Source organism: Pinus tabuliformis, chromosome 5_2, assembly GCF_031772625.1.
Source record: "Pinus tabuliformis cultivar Carrire ecotype Pingquan chromosome 5_2, CPIR1, whole genome shotgun sequence".
Taxonomy (NCBI): domain Eukaryota; kingdom Viridiplantae; phylum Streptophyta; class Pinopsida; order Pinales; family Pinaceae; genus Pinus; species Pinus tabuliformis.
In genome coordinates, this window is record NC_142306.1 from 338,848,666 (window position 1) to 338,862,732 (window position 14,067).

A 14,067-nucleotide genomic window follows, 5' to 3' on the forward strand; every position below is an offset into this window, starting at 1 on the left:
TTTTATCTATTTTTCGGTATTTTTAAACCTACGAAAAAGGAACCCCCTGCAGTCATATTTTAGCTCTTTTTAGATTCCCAAAATATGAAAATATTGTCGAGCACTTGTCTTTTTGAACTCATATAATTAAATGAAAAGATTCCTACTTAGTATAAGTTTATCTGTTTTCCAAACTGAGATAGACTAACTATGAAAAAGAAATACCTTAGTCGAACATGGCTAAGAGGTTCTCTTGGGTATTGTTTTCTACATTTTCGGACCTAAGGGACTACCTATGAAAAGGAACATCTGGAGATTTTTTTTTTCCTCTTTTTCAAACTCTCTAAAAATGAAAATGAAGTCGAGTTTTCACCCTCGCTAGACTCGTAAAAACATCAAACAATGATGGACTCGTCGATCATGACGGGACCAAACCACTCCTTCTCTAGGTTCATTAAAATATTCTCATAGGAATTCATCCGAAGGATGGACTTACAGATCAATCATATGTTATCCTCCTCAAGCTTGTTAAAAAATAAAGAGGCATTGACCAGTATGGTTGGGGAAATTGGGAAAACAGATTTAACACAACACTCTTCCAGTTCATCTCCGTAGCTATTTGGTTGGGTAATATTCTTATATTTGGGTTCATCATACCTTCATATAACCTCCATTTTGATTTTGGGTCAATTTTTCCAACTGCATTTCAGTGTCGTCGTTGTGTTCAAGAGAAGTCATTCAACTTCTATTCATTACAATACTCTTAAGCCTTCATTCCATGTTTTCCTTTCATGATCCAGTTCCATATCAACGTCATTCTAATCAATATATCTCAATGATCATACTCATTTCATGTCATTGATGGGGGATACATCAATGACCTCTTTCGACATGTCACTTCTTGTCGACATCAACACATTATCTAGGAAGTTGACTTAGAAACACCCATCGGTACCTTGTTGCTTGCATACATCAATGGAAAATTTCCTTGCTCTTGGCAACAGGTTTACATCATTGGCCTTCGACCGAAAGATTATATGTGGTGTTCAACATCAACTTATTTACTCACACCATATGGATTGTACTTAAGTACCTTGAGAGCCATTAACATCATCGGTGGTTTCTCTCACGTCTGTTAATGACTTACATCATTGACCAGTAATCAGATGGAGTCTACCATGTTTGACCTCATCTCATTGATTCACACGGTTAGACTCATACGTTTGTTGGTCATGTGAATAAGATAGAAGACACCAGATCTAGTTTCCATCATCTGGGCTGTGATTTCATGATTATACAAGATCACTATATATGACGGCTATGATCATACTGACATCCATCCAGTTATGGTTCCACCATAATTCATCAGTGGATGTGTATTTTGATCATTGTACATGTTAAGTTAGCTTATGTGTTGAGTATGGGTATGCATCCCTCAACAAAATAATGTCATGATGTAAAAGTATTGTAATAGAAGATAATCTCGCCGGTTGTTCTTGATCCCGATTTGTGACAAGGTAAAGTACTTCAATAACTAGTCATCATCTTTTACTTTGTGCTTTAGGAGGAACTCTGTTATATGTTATTTTCTCTCATTTGATAAATCAACCTCTGAATGGGATCAATCATCATCATGTTCCCCCTTTACATCATCACTGCACAAAGCCCTATGCATGACTCTCTCATTCCCTAGAGTTTCTTCCATAAACTGCATCATCTGAGCCAGTTTTAGGACCAACGCTCCTTGGCCTCTTGTTGGACTATGTTCACCTATAGGTTACTCCATTGTGGCTTGCATTGATCACCTACAAGTTACTCCCCATTGCACCTGCATTGGTTCTATAAATTCTAAAAAAGATAGAGAATCATCGAGCCTCCGTTTCCAAAAGCTTCCAGGGTCTATTGTAACCATTTACCTCAAATAAAACATTCGGATCCTATCCTATCCTACCTTGGAGTTTCCATCCCTTGTCCTTAGATCTCATCCTCCCATTAAGAGTGGATCTAAATTCCAAGATTGGTAAAAGGATAAGAACTCCCAACTTACCTCACTCTATATATTTACAACCTTCCATATGCAAGGGGTTGGATTTTGGAGAGTGATTCTACCCTTATGCTCTTGTTGTGAAAGTTATAATTTTATGCATTTAGGGTGATTAGAGGTGCACTTCGTGACAAAGGAAGGACAAGTCAACAAATTGGAGGAGCTCTTCTACAAGATCAACACCTATTTATGGTTGTAACTCACTCCATTTATATTAATACAAATATATATATCTATATCTATATATATATATATATATATTTTTTTTCCGGTATGTGATGTCATTATTTCACATATTTCAATACCATGTTGATCTGTTGAATAAAGTAGATAGATGATGCTAATAGATCTCGTAGTTTCTTGCCTTATGTTGTTTGGTTGTGTATGTTCTAATTTTGGTAGTTAGATATAGTATTGGATCATTCAAGCCAAAGAAGGAGCGAAACATATGAAAGATTCCAAGTAGGTTTCATCCCTTCATCTACTTACTTTAAGGAAAACATTGGGTCCTTTGTCTTTATGTTGTGCCAGGTTAGCCACCAAACCTAGGGGAGATACTTTTGTTAGCAATCGTAAATCCTGCATAACACCCTCTCTATGCATATGCCAATGGATTATATACATGTTGATTGGTAGACCTACTAAAGGCCTATGGTTGGGTGCGATTGTTAGCATTGATATGTTAATAATGTTGGTTGGTGGGGGTCTCGGGGTCAAACTTGCTGCCCCCCTCCTTGCTTGGTTAATATATAATGTGTTGTTTATAAGTATATCCATGTATGCTATGTTTGTTGAATGGTAGTTGTGGCCTATTTTTGGTCCATTAGATTTTTTCCACCAAGGTTAGGGGTTCTATCCCTGGCCATCACAATAAAAAAATTAATAGTGTAGATCCATTTGGCGATCTTAAGGGTGTCGTGTGGCACCCAGTGGTTGGACCACATGGTTCCTGTGGATTGCTCCACCTCATTGTTGACCCTATTTCATGTGGCTTGTGACCTCAACTTCCACTGGGATGCCACATTATGCCACTTAGGGTGTGGGGAGGGTGTCATGTGGCTCCTCTTGATAATGTCACGTGGCCTCTTTTGGTGGTTCCACATGGCACTGCATTAGATAATTTTTGAGGTAAAAATTGGGCCTCAAAACAAAAATGTACAACGAAAATAAACCTTATAAGAAACAATAGGATTCAAGATGATGATGTCAACCATGGGAGATGATTCACCTTTTTTGGAGTAAAAGAGTAAAAAGATAAAAATAAATAAATAAACTACTTTTTCAACTTGTATTTTCTACGTATCTCCCTACACTAGTTTTACTCAAATTTCAAATGGGGGCACTCATTGGATGAAAATTTTAATTCTTCATCTAAGAAGTACCCATTTTGCATACTCTCAATGGGTTGTTTTACACAAAAAATGAGAAATACATGAAAAACGTGATTGCACTCACATTTTTTCATGTATTTCTCATTTTTTTGTAGCAATGTCCATCGAAAGTATGCAACATGGGTACTATTTACCCAAGGAAATAAATTTTGCATCCAATGAGTGCTCCCGCTCAAAATTTGAGTAAAATCGTAGTGAGATAAGTTGAAAATATGAGTTGAATATATATATATATATATATCATATTCTCCCACTCTCAAATTTGATGATGTAATATAATCTTATTTTATTATTTCCGCTATTTTTTTATAATATTCCTTAGGAGGCCTATTTTGGACCTCAAAATTTCTCTAATGTCAGTGCCAAAATTTTACTTATTTCCAAAAAACTTCAGATGAACATAAATTTTTCATACAAAATCAGTTTGAGGTGTCGTTCGCACTATTGGAATCATCTAGACAAGATCTAAACCTTTTTATTTGTTTTTCTGAGATTTTAGGACTTCATATTTTGAACATTTCTAGATCCTCCTAGATCATGAACAACAAATGATGTCACAGCGTGTTGAATAATGAATGATGTCATAGTGTGACAAAAACAATCAATGTTGTAATGTGATGAATAATAATCATCGTCACAATGTGGCATATATTAAACACCATTGTAATGTGCCAAATAATAAACACCATTGCAATGTGCCAAAAAAAACACCATTTTGATGCTCATTCATTTATTCTTTTATATTGTAGATTGTGTATTCTTATGTAGTCACACCTACACACAATTGTTAGCTAAATCAAGCACACACGTATTAATCATAGCCTTGGCATGCTAGCATTAAGCATGTTGACTTGATGTTGTTCACATAACCAAAACCCATGTCAGTTACATATTTCCAAAGAAAAAAATGAAAAATAAGAATTCCATATCAAATAAAAATCACATCAACTATAGGTTTAAATAAACATTCATATAATAATTTTCTTTACTCATCCATATAAAATTTAATTTTATTAGGTGTGTGTGAGCCCTTTTCAGATCCATTGTTGAACTTGACTCTAATACCACTCTATAACACTTCCCACTTGCTTATTGTCATCTTGGGATATGAGAGTGTTACTTTTAACTTGATCTCTAAGGTCAATTATGGATATGGCTTTATGCCAACCTATTTTCTCAAGGTCTTGAAATCCTAAATCTAATTCCACCATTATTCAACTCGTCAAGAGCTTTTTGACAACATAAATTTTATCTTAATCTGAGTCCCAAATAGAAATTTATGCCCCCTAGAAGTTATCCCATGTCTTTGAGAGAAATCTATGTGGCACCCATGTGGCCATTCCTAGCCCACATGGTGCCATACCACCACCATGTGGGGGTCCACTTACCACATATATCACATATGTTTTGGGACATACTTTATCTTCCTTGGTATTATTTATTGGTATTATAATTCCTAGGTCAATATCTCCCTGGCGCCTATATCTCCCTAGGATAGTAGTTGTAATAGCTCCTTGGTACTATAGCCCCAGGGATGGTACCTCTTCCCGATGTACCAATTCCCATAGGATCATTTTCACTAGGACCACTACCTTAACACCATTCACCTAGTATTACAATCCATAAGGCCATAGGTTTAAAATATCAGTTAAAAATTGATTGAGGTTAGTATCATCCCATCAACACTAGGTCTCTCCTTGTAGAGGATCCATTCAATTGTCTCAAGGATCCAATGCCCTAGTGGGACCCACATTGCATTGTTCTACTGGACCAAATTTCACGATTGGATTTTTGGTGTCAAAATCCACTTTACTTGTATATATATTTTACCACCCTATTCGACTAGTTCAATGACTGATAGAAACATCGAAGCTTTGGGTTTCACAAAACAAGGGGTAACTACTTGAAACCCAAAACCTATGGTTTCATGGCCCAACGGCCAGAGTTCATAAACCTCATTAAAACTCTATGGATCTCTATTACAAATGGGACAACCCTAGAACTTCAATTTCATGATTATTGATAAGAAACAAGGATAGGGACCCCTAACCAAAATGCACTAGTTTCAAATAGAATAAGGGGAAAGGATCCAAGTATCGAATTCATACAATTTATATAATCACACCAATAGAGTTGATATCATTCAATTAAACCCTGCAAACTGGTTAAACTTGTTTAGAGACTCTAGTTACTAATTAATTAAGCATAAATATATAGGTTTGCATAATTATACAATAGGGGTTACAATCCATTTATCATACATTGCAAATCCATTGAACATGTTGCGATAATATATATACAAAAGCGATTATTGTCAAATAAGAAAGCATAAACACCCCCTTTCTCATAATAATCATGAACTGAATATTGAATTGCACAATCCATGCATTCAATCAAAATCATAGTCACACAAGATATCATACCAGTCATAAGCACAACATTGAATATTCTAGTTCATGATTCAAATATGCATATTTAATATACTTATCTATATAATTTAAACTATCTAGAAACTAAAGGAAAGACTCCCACTATCCACCCAACCATAGGCCAGCGACACCGCAACTTTCTTGTACTTGACCAACCCTGAGCCAGATCCAATGTTTGAGCAATGCTTACTCAGGGATTTCACACCAAACGATTGGTTAAAGACTCAAAATATGGAGACCGTTTTCTAGGTGGTTTATCAACTACCCTTTGACAACAAGCACCAAGGTGGTTTATCTGTTGTACCTACAACAAGAGGTAGGGTTGTTTATTATTTGTTTATAGCACTAAGCACCATAGTGACCCACTCTTTCCTCTAAGTCCATTCACAAGGATACAACCAAGTTTTCATATGGGGTATTTCTCAGTTTCATTATTAGGAATATGTTATATAAGTGGATTATCATATTCCTTTACATAGCAAGCACCATACAAGTTTGAATTCCACTATCTAGGTGGTTTATTTTCTACTATGATAACCCAAAATTCCCTATCTAAGTGGTTATAAGCTATATAATAAGAACCACATTGATTTAGTCTTCCACTAAGCCTCCCACTAATCACACAAGACTAGACAATACACTCTAGTGGCTTCACACAATTCACAAGGATTGCACTTAAGTTCACAAAGGTTTAACTCTTTTATAAGGATTGCACTTAAATTCACAAAGGTTTAACTCTTTTCACTATGCTAAATTTATAGTGATTCCATTGGCTAATTAAGGAGGAACTAGATATATATGGACAGTTGGACATCATAGGAATGATACTTAGATGAACCAAATATGTCGAGAGAATTGGGATATAAATAAATAATACTTAAATTTGTTGAGGCAATAGGAGAAGTGATGTGAACAACATTGCTTTAAAATCTAGGGCTTTTGTTCTCAAATAATTATGTGCATGAAGCTTTGATTGTTAATAGTGTTCAAAGTGATGATCAATGCACCTTGAAGAATTGAGGTTGAGAGAAAACACCATGGAATTAAATCTTCCTATAAGTCACCACAAAAATGGGGTATGTTGATTTATATAAGAGATAAAAAAGGGGATCTAGAATTGTCACATAGAAACATTTGATCATTTCTTTCTCTTATGTTATTGATTCATTTTAGTGTGAGATGACATTGTGATATACTTTGTTAGAATTCTTTTTCTTTTTTCCAAAAATGGTAATTTCAATCATAATTCATTTGTTAATTGATAGTGAGAATGATTATAACTTGTTTTCATTTGGAAATATGAATTGATCCATCATTGTTATTTAAGAAAAAAAATCTAATCTAAAATCTCTATTTGGTGGTTTATAAGGGGTTAGATTTCAACCCTTACTATATGCATTTCCATCTTGAGGTGATAACATGTTTTCTTATATCAAAAGAACATGAGCTCTTAACCAATTAAAAGTAATTTTATCTTTGGTTATAATCAACATAATTATGCAAGAGAATAGATCCTTAGATTTTTTTATAAGAATTACCACTTTAAAAAAATTTATTAGAAGCTTGGTTACTAAGAAATGATTAATCTTGCTCTGAGGTCAAATTACACTTTCAACCCAAATAACACATGCAAGAAAACCAACATCCCCTATAAACATGGCTAAAATTACTTCAAATAAAATAATATACTTCCTAATAACATTAAATCTTAGCCTATATTTAAAATATAATACTACTCTTATGAAAATATAACATCTTACTAAAAAACACTCCAAAGATTAATCTCATAACAATATTATCTAATAAATAAATGGGACATATATTTTAAAAATTCACTCCTCCCCGCCTACCCCACACATACACACACACACACAGACACACACACACACATAGTCGTAGAATTATCTTACTAAAAAGATCCTAAGATTAATCTCATAAAAATATTATCCAATAAAAAAGTAGGACATATATTTTAGAAAATCGCTCCAATAAAATAGATGTCCTATTTTTTATTGGATAATATTGTTATGAAATTAATCTTAGGAGTTTTTGAGTAAGACAATTATAGGAATATACACACACACACACACACACACATATGGGGTAGGTGGGGGAGTGTATATATATATATATATATATATATATATAGGGTAGGTGGGGGAGGAGTGAAGTTTTAAAAATAATGTTCCATTTTTTTATTAGATAATACTGTTATGAGATTAATCTTTGGACTTTTTGAATAAGAAGTTATATTGTCATAAGAGTAATATTATATTTTTAAATATAGATTAGGTTAAATGTTATTAGGAAGTATATCATGTTATTAGGAGTAATTTTAGCCATGTGTATAGGGGATGTTGGTCTTCTTGCATGTGTTATTTGGGTTGAAAGTGTAATTTAACCTCAAAGTAAGACTACTCATTTCCTAGTAACCAAGATTATAATAAAGAAATTGAAAAAGCTAATTCTTATAAAAAATCTAAGGATCTATTCTCATATATATATATATAATATTTGCAAGCAAAACCAAACTATTTATTATATTCCTGGAATCATCCATATGTGTGCACCGACGTTGCAAACAAAACAAAATTTGTTTAATATAGTCCTGACATCTTCCACACTCCTGTTAATGCAAAGTCAACAAATGAAAGAAAAATTCACCCTTTGTTCTATGTAACTCTTTGGACAAGCTATCGAGAATAACAAAAGCTTGTTAACTTATAGAATTGATTAGTTTTGGCTTGTTTCCTAAGTCACTGTGTACGATGCAAGCGTCCTCATAGATTTATTTTATAACTATAATTTATGCTTCATATTTATAAACCCCACTCTTCAAATCTAAGAATTTTCTTGTTGAATTAGAGAGATATATTCATGGACTCGAAAGAGTAGAGGCAAAAGCATCATGTTGCAATATTCTTTGATTTGGGTTGGGCCATCACATCCCACTTCTCAATTTTGCAAAGTGTCTGACTGTCTATCATGGATTTTCTATCAGCTTCTTCACTACACAATGAATGGGAGCCTCTCTTCACCAAACCTTACCATCTTTGTCTACAGGAATTATCCACTTCATAGAGCTCCCTAATTTTCAAATCAAGGGGGATCATCTAGGGATGCAAATTTTGGTACACATTCCCTTATTATTGGATAAGGATAACTTATTAGTGGAAGATGCTTGTTATTCATAATTTATGACTATGGACAAAAGTATATTACCTGGACCTAGTGGTCTAGTCTAGAACAAAAAAAAGAAAATAATATAAAATTTCCCTTAGAGAAGTTGAAGAATGGAAAGAGGCTTACTTAGGATCTGTCACGAGAAATTATATCCCCTTAGCTTGTAAGCTCCAATCATAGATCTATTTTCTATAATTAGAACTTACACATACAATCAACACAAGCCAAATATCTATGATATCTATGTAGCATTATCCAATCATTCTATTCAATGGATCAACAAAGCAGTGAAATATATGAATGTAAACATAACGTAACATGTATAGGAAGATGCTATACTCTTTGTAGTAATATGAAAAGGAGAGAGTTTACAACTAAGAATGGAAGTTGATCTTGTAGAGATATCCCCAATTTGACTTGTCCTTCCTTGTCAAAAAGCACACCTCAATGTCACCCTAATGCATGAATATGATAACTCTCTTAGGTTTAAGGAAGTAGCATGAGGGCATGATCAGTCTCCAAAATCCAACCCCAATTATGTAGATGATTTATATTTATAGGAGAGTGTGGTAGTTTAGGAATTCTTATCCATTTAGCAATATAAGATTGAGATCCACTCTTGATGGGAGGATGAGCTCATAGGATAAGAGGTGAAATATCCAAGGTAGGATCAGATAGGATTCAAAGTTTTTATCCAAGGTAAATGCTTGAAACAACCCCTGGAAGCTTCTGGAAGAGGAATTTTCAGGATATTTTTTAATTTTTTCAAATTTCTAGAATCAATGCACCCACTCAGTTACGTAGGGTGCACTGCAATGCAACCTTGGAGAAGGAGAGACTGCACTGTAGCGCAATTGCTTAGTTATGTAGGGTACATTGGGCCCAAAAATATGGTTTTGCAGTAGATAGACCTAGAAACTCAAGTATTTGGGAAATTCATGCTTAGGGATTTATGTATGGATGATGACAAGGTGTTCATGGATGTTGATTGATCTAGTTTGTAGTCCTATTAACCAAATGCGAAAAAATGGCCTATAACGAATTTCCCCCTAAATTGCAAAGTTAGGAACAATGGCTGATGAGTGAAGTGATTTACCTTATGATAAGTTCGGATCAAAAACAACTAGTCGATATCATCATCTGTTATAATAAATTTTCATCATGATATATTTGTTGAGGGAGGCATACACATACTCATCACATAAGATAAAATTACATGTACAACAATCAAGAAGTCATGTCCACTGATGATAAATTATGGATCCATGATTGGATGATTGTCTATATGATCATAGACATCATGATTTGTAATCTTGCATAATCTTTAAATCACAAACTAGATGGATGGAACTAGAACTGGGGTCTCCTATCTCATTCACTTGATCATCCAATGTACGATTCTAACCATGCGAATAAAGGAGTTGAAGTCAAACATGTTAGACACCATCTGATTATTGGTCAATGATGTAAGACATTAAAATACTCGAGAGAAACCACCAATGATGTAAATGTATCTCAAGTTACAATCAATATGGTGTGAATGAATGACTTGAAGTCGAACACCACACAGAATATGTCAGTCAAAGGCAAATGATGAAAACCTATCGCCAAGAGTGAAGAAACTTTTCATTGAGGTATTGATGTATACAAGTCCCAATGCACTGAAAGGATAGTTTCTAAGTCAACTTCTTGGATAATGATATGATGTCGATAGGAAGTGACTGGTCGTAGGAGGGCCTTGATGTATCCCCCATCAACGACACAAAAAAAGTATCATGATTTGAGATAGAATGGCATTGATTTAAATTGGTTTAGGAATGACAGACATGGAATGAAGGTGACTTAAGAGTATCATAGATGATATCAATTGATTGAATTCTCTTGAACTTATTGGAAACACTGAATGGAGTTGGAAGCATTGACCCAAAATTGAAAAAAGAGACTTTGAAATGGTGTGATGAACCAAAAGACAAGCAAATTTCCCAAACCAACAACCATGAAAATAAAGTGGAAAAGTGTCGTGTTTAAGAGTGGCTCACTGCCATAATAGGTGGAGTATCTCATTTTTCCAATTTCGCCAACCATTATTGCCCAGTACCTCTTTATTTTTTTAACAAGCTTGAGGAGGATAACATATGCTTGATCTATAAGTTCATACTTCAGATGAATCCCTCTAGGTATCTTTAACAAACCCTGAGGAGGAGTGATTCTGTCACACCATGTTCGACAAGTCCATTGTTGTTTGATTTTTTATGAGTCCAGCAAAGATTTAACTAGACATCGTTTACATGTTCAGAGAGTTTGAGAAAGAGGCAAAAAAGAAAACTCCAAAGGTTTTCGTAGATAGTCTTTTGAGTCCGAAAAGGTGGAAAACAATACTCAAGAGAACCTCTTAGCCATGTTCGACTAATTATTACTTTTTCGTAAATAGTCTATCTCATTCTGGAAAAGGGTTAAACTTATACTGAGTATGTCTCTTTTCATTCACTTTAACGAGTTTGAAAAGACAAGTGCTCGACAATATTTTCATATTTTGGGAGTTTGAAAAGAGCTAAAAGATTACTCCTCCTAGAGGAAGGAGTAGTATAAAGGGTAGCAACTCATTCCAGTCATGATGGAACTACTCAAAACAAATAGAGGTAAAGAGGCTAGCTAATAATACCACTCATCACAGTGGTTTCTCAGGAAAGGGAAAAATGGCCATGTGAAAGCGTATGATTGTCCAAGTAGATGGTGAAGATGGAATGAGAAAACCAAGGTTCATCTAGAAAAAACACGTTGATAAAAAAGGAAATCACAAGGGATAGGATGAGAATGGTTTCATTTTTACACAAGCTTGAAACTTGGGAAACTATGCTTGAGATTGGTTGAAGATGTTTTTTTTTTTAAACAGCTTGAAATGGAGAGAAAATTATGCTTGAAATAAGTTTGCATGACTTCAGCATAATGACTCAATTCTAGGAACATTCCCCCCAAGATTCATTTCATTAACCTAAGTAGACTATTGGTTACTAACAGGTGGATGGAATGAAGGTTCATTTATGAGATCAAGTGAAAGACTCGACTGGAAATTTACGAGATCTAATCAAAGACTCAATTTGAAGGGGAATTTGTTTCATTTTTTAATGAGCTTGACACAGGAAAATAACTCTCCTCATAGACCCTTTTTCATTTTTTAACGAGCTTGACATAAGAAAAGGAATTCTTCTCTAGGAACCTTGTTTCTTTTTTTAACGAGCTTGACACAAGAAAAGGAACTTTTCTCCAGGAATCTTGTTTTATTTTTAAGAAGCTTGATACAAGAAAATGAACTCTTCTCCCCTTTGCTATGGGAACAAGAGTAATTCCCACTTGTGTCTTGGGAATGGGAGAAATTCCCCCCTATTCATTGGAACCTGAAGAAATGAGAAGAACCTGATCTCACTCTCTACAGGAAAGGTACAATCAATGGAAGCTAGAATCAAGTCAACCATTTTCTCAACCAATGGTTGGTAAGGAACAGACTTATGGGATTCATATTTAGAGAGAGTGGGATTGACTAGAGATGGATTATGATCAATCACTTCATCAACTAGTGGAGAAGTAAGGGAAAGCTTTCAATAACCGCTCGAAAATTGTGGTTGAGAAATAGTAAGATTTCCAAAAAATTTGGATGCTTCAACCATATAAGGGAAAATTTGAATTGGGTGAATCCCTCCACATAACTTACAAGGACACTTAACTTTACCATTTTTTCCATGAACCTTATGGTCACTAGTCGATCGTTTGTCACCAACATGACATCTAGAAGCTAACAACAAAGGCCAATGTGAGCCTTTGGACCACACTTCTAATAGCTGTGGAATACCTGGACAATCTCTAAGAAGGTAGTAAAACTTACATAACTTGCAAGGGAATTTAACTTTGCGGGGCTGATTGGAAGGCTTCTCCATACTAATTTCATTAATAACGATGTTTTCTTGGTTTCCCCCTCCTTATTTGGCTTCTTCTTCTTCGTTATTTTCTTCTTCTTCTTCTTAGCTTCTTGGTTACTAGAATCAAAACTTTCCCCAAGCAAGGAGGAAGAAAAGGATGAAGAAACAACAGGTGAAGAAGGAAAACGGTCAACTTTAGGATCAAATTGAGATTGATGTTGTTTATGTGGAGGACAACTTGGTTGACGAGCAGTTTTGACATTAGGAACCAAGGAGGTTGAAAATAACCAAACTGGTAAACTAATCATAAATCTGGGAAGGGACAACGTTTCCATATAAGGAGCACCAATATTTCCAAAAGAAGGAAAAGGACCATGATTCCCACCAGAGGGGTTTCCTTAATTGCTAGACCCAGGAAATGTCACCACTAGTCTCAATGTAAGATCCACTAAGGAGTTTTTTCACGGTGAGGATGTTGTTCCGTTGTCAATTAATTGATTTTAGAAATTAAAGACAAAATAAAACAAAACAGGGGTATCTAGGAAAAAGGGTTTGCCAAGTAACTGTGAACTCCAATATGCCACCTTAGTGAACCAAGGATTTACATATGGGAAGGTGATCTCCCCAAATGTTGTGTTTGGTGTATCACACTGTACAAGGCGGTTGACTCAGTTACCTATGGGAGGATAACAACATAGTGGAGACTACCAAAATATACATGAAGGTATGTGGAAGTGCAATCTGTAGTAGTGTTGTCTAATGTGTAACTATACGATGAGAGTATTCCCATATAATTATCATGCATGGAGCACCATCCAATATACATGAAGGTACACAGAGAACGATATGATACACTTACGTACATGGAACATGATATCACGCACGGAATGTAATGCTAGAAAAGCATGACAACTCCTATGCTTTAAGACGCTGGAACACGTCTCTAGCCTAGACATTTAGATTTTGCATTAATGTGACAAATGCTCCTTAGTTTGATTTGGTAAATTTTAGAGTTTATTCTTAGTTATGTTTCAATTTCAAGGCTCAAAACTCAATGTCACATGAACACACCTATGATGCAACTAATATGACAAAAATAACTATTTTCATTTTCCTTTTAATAATGA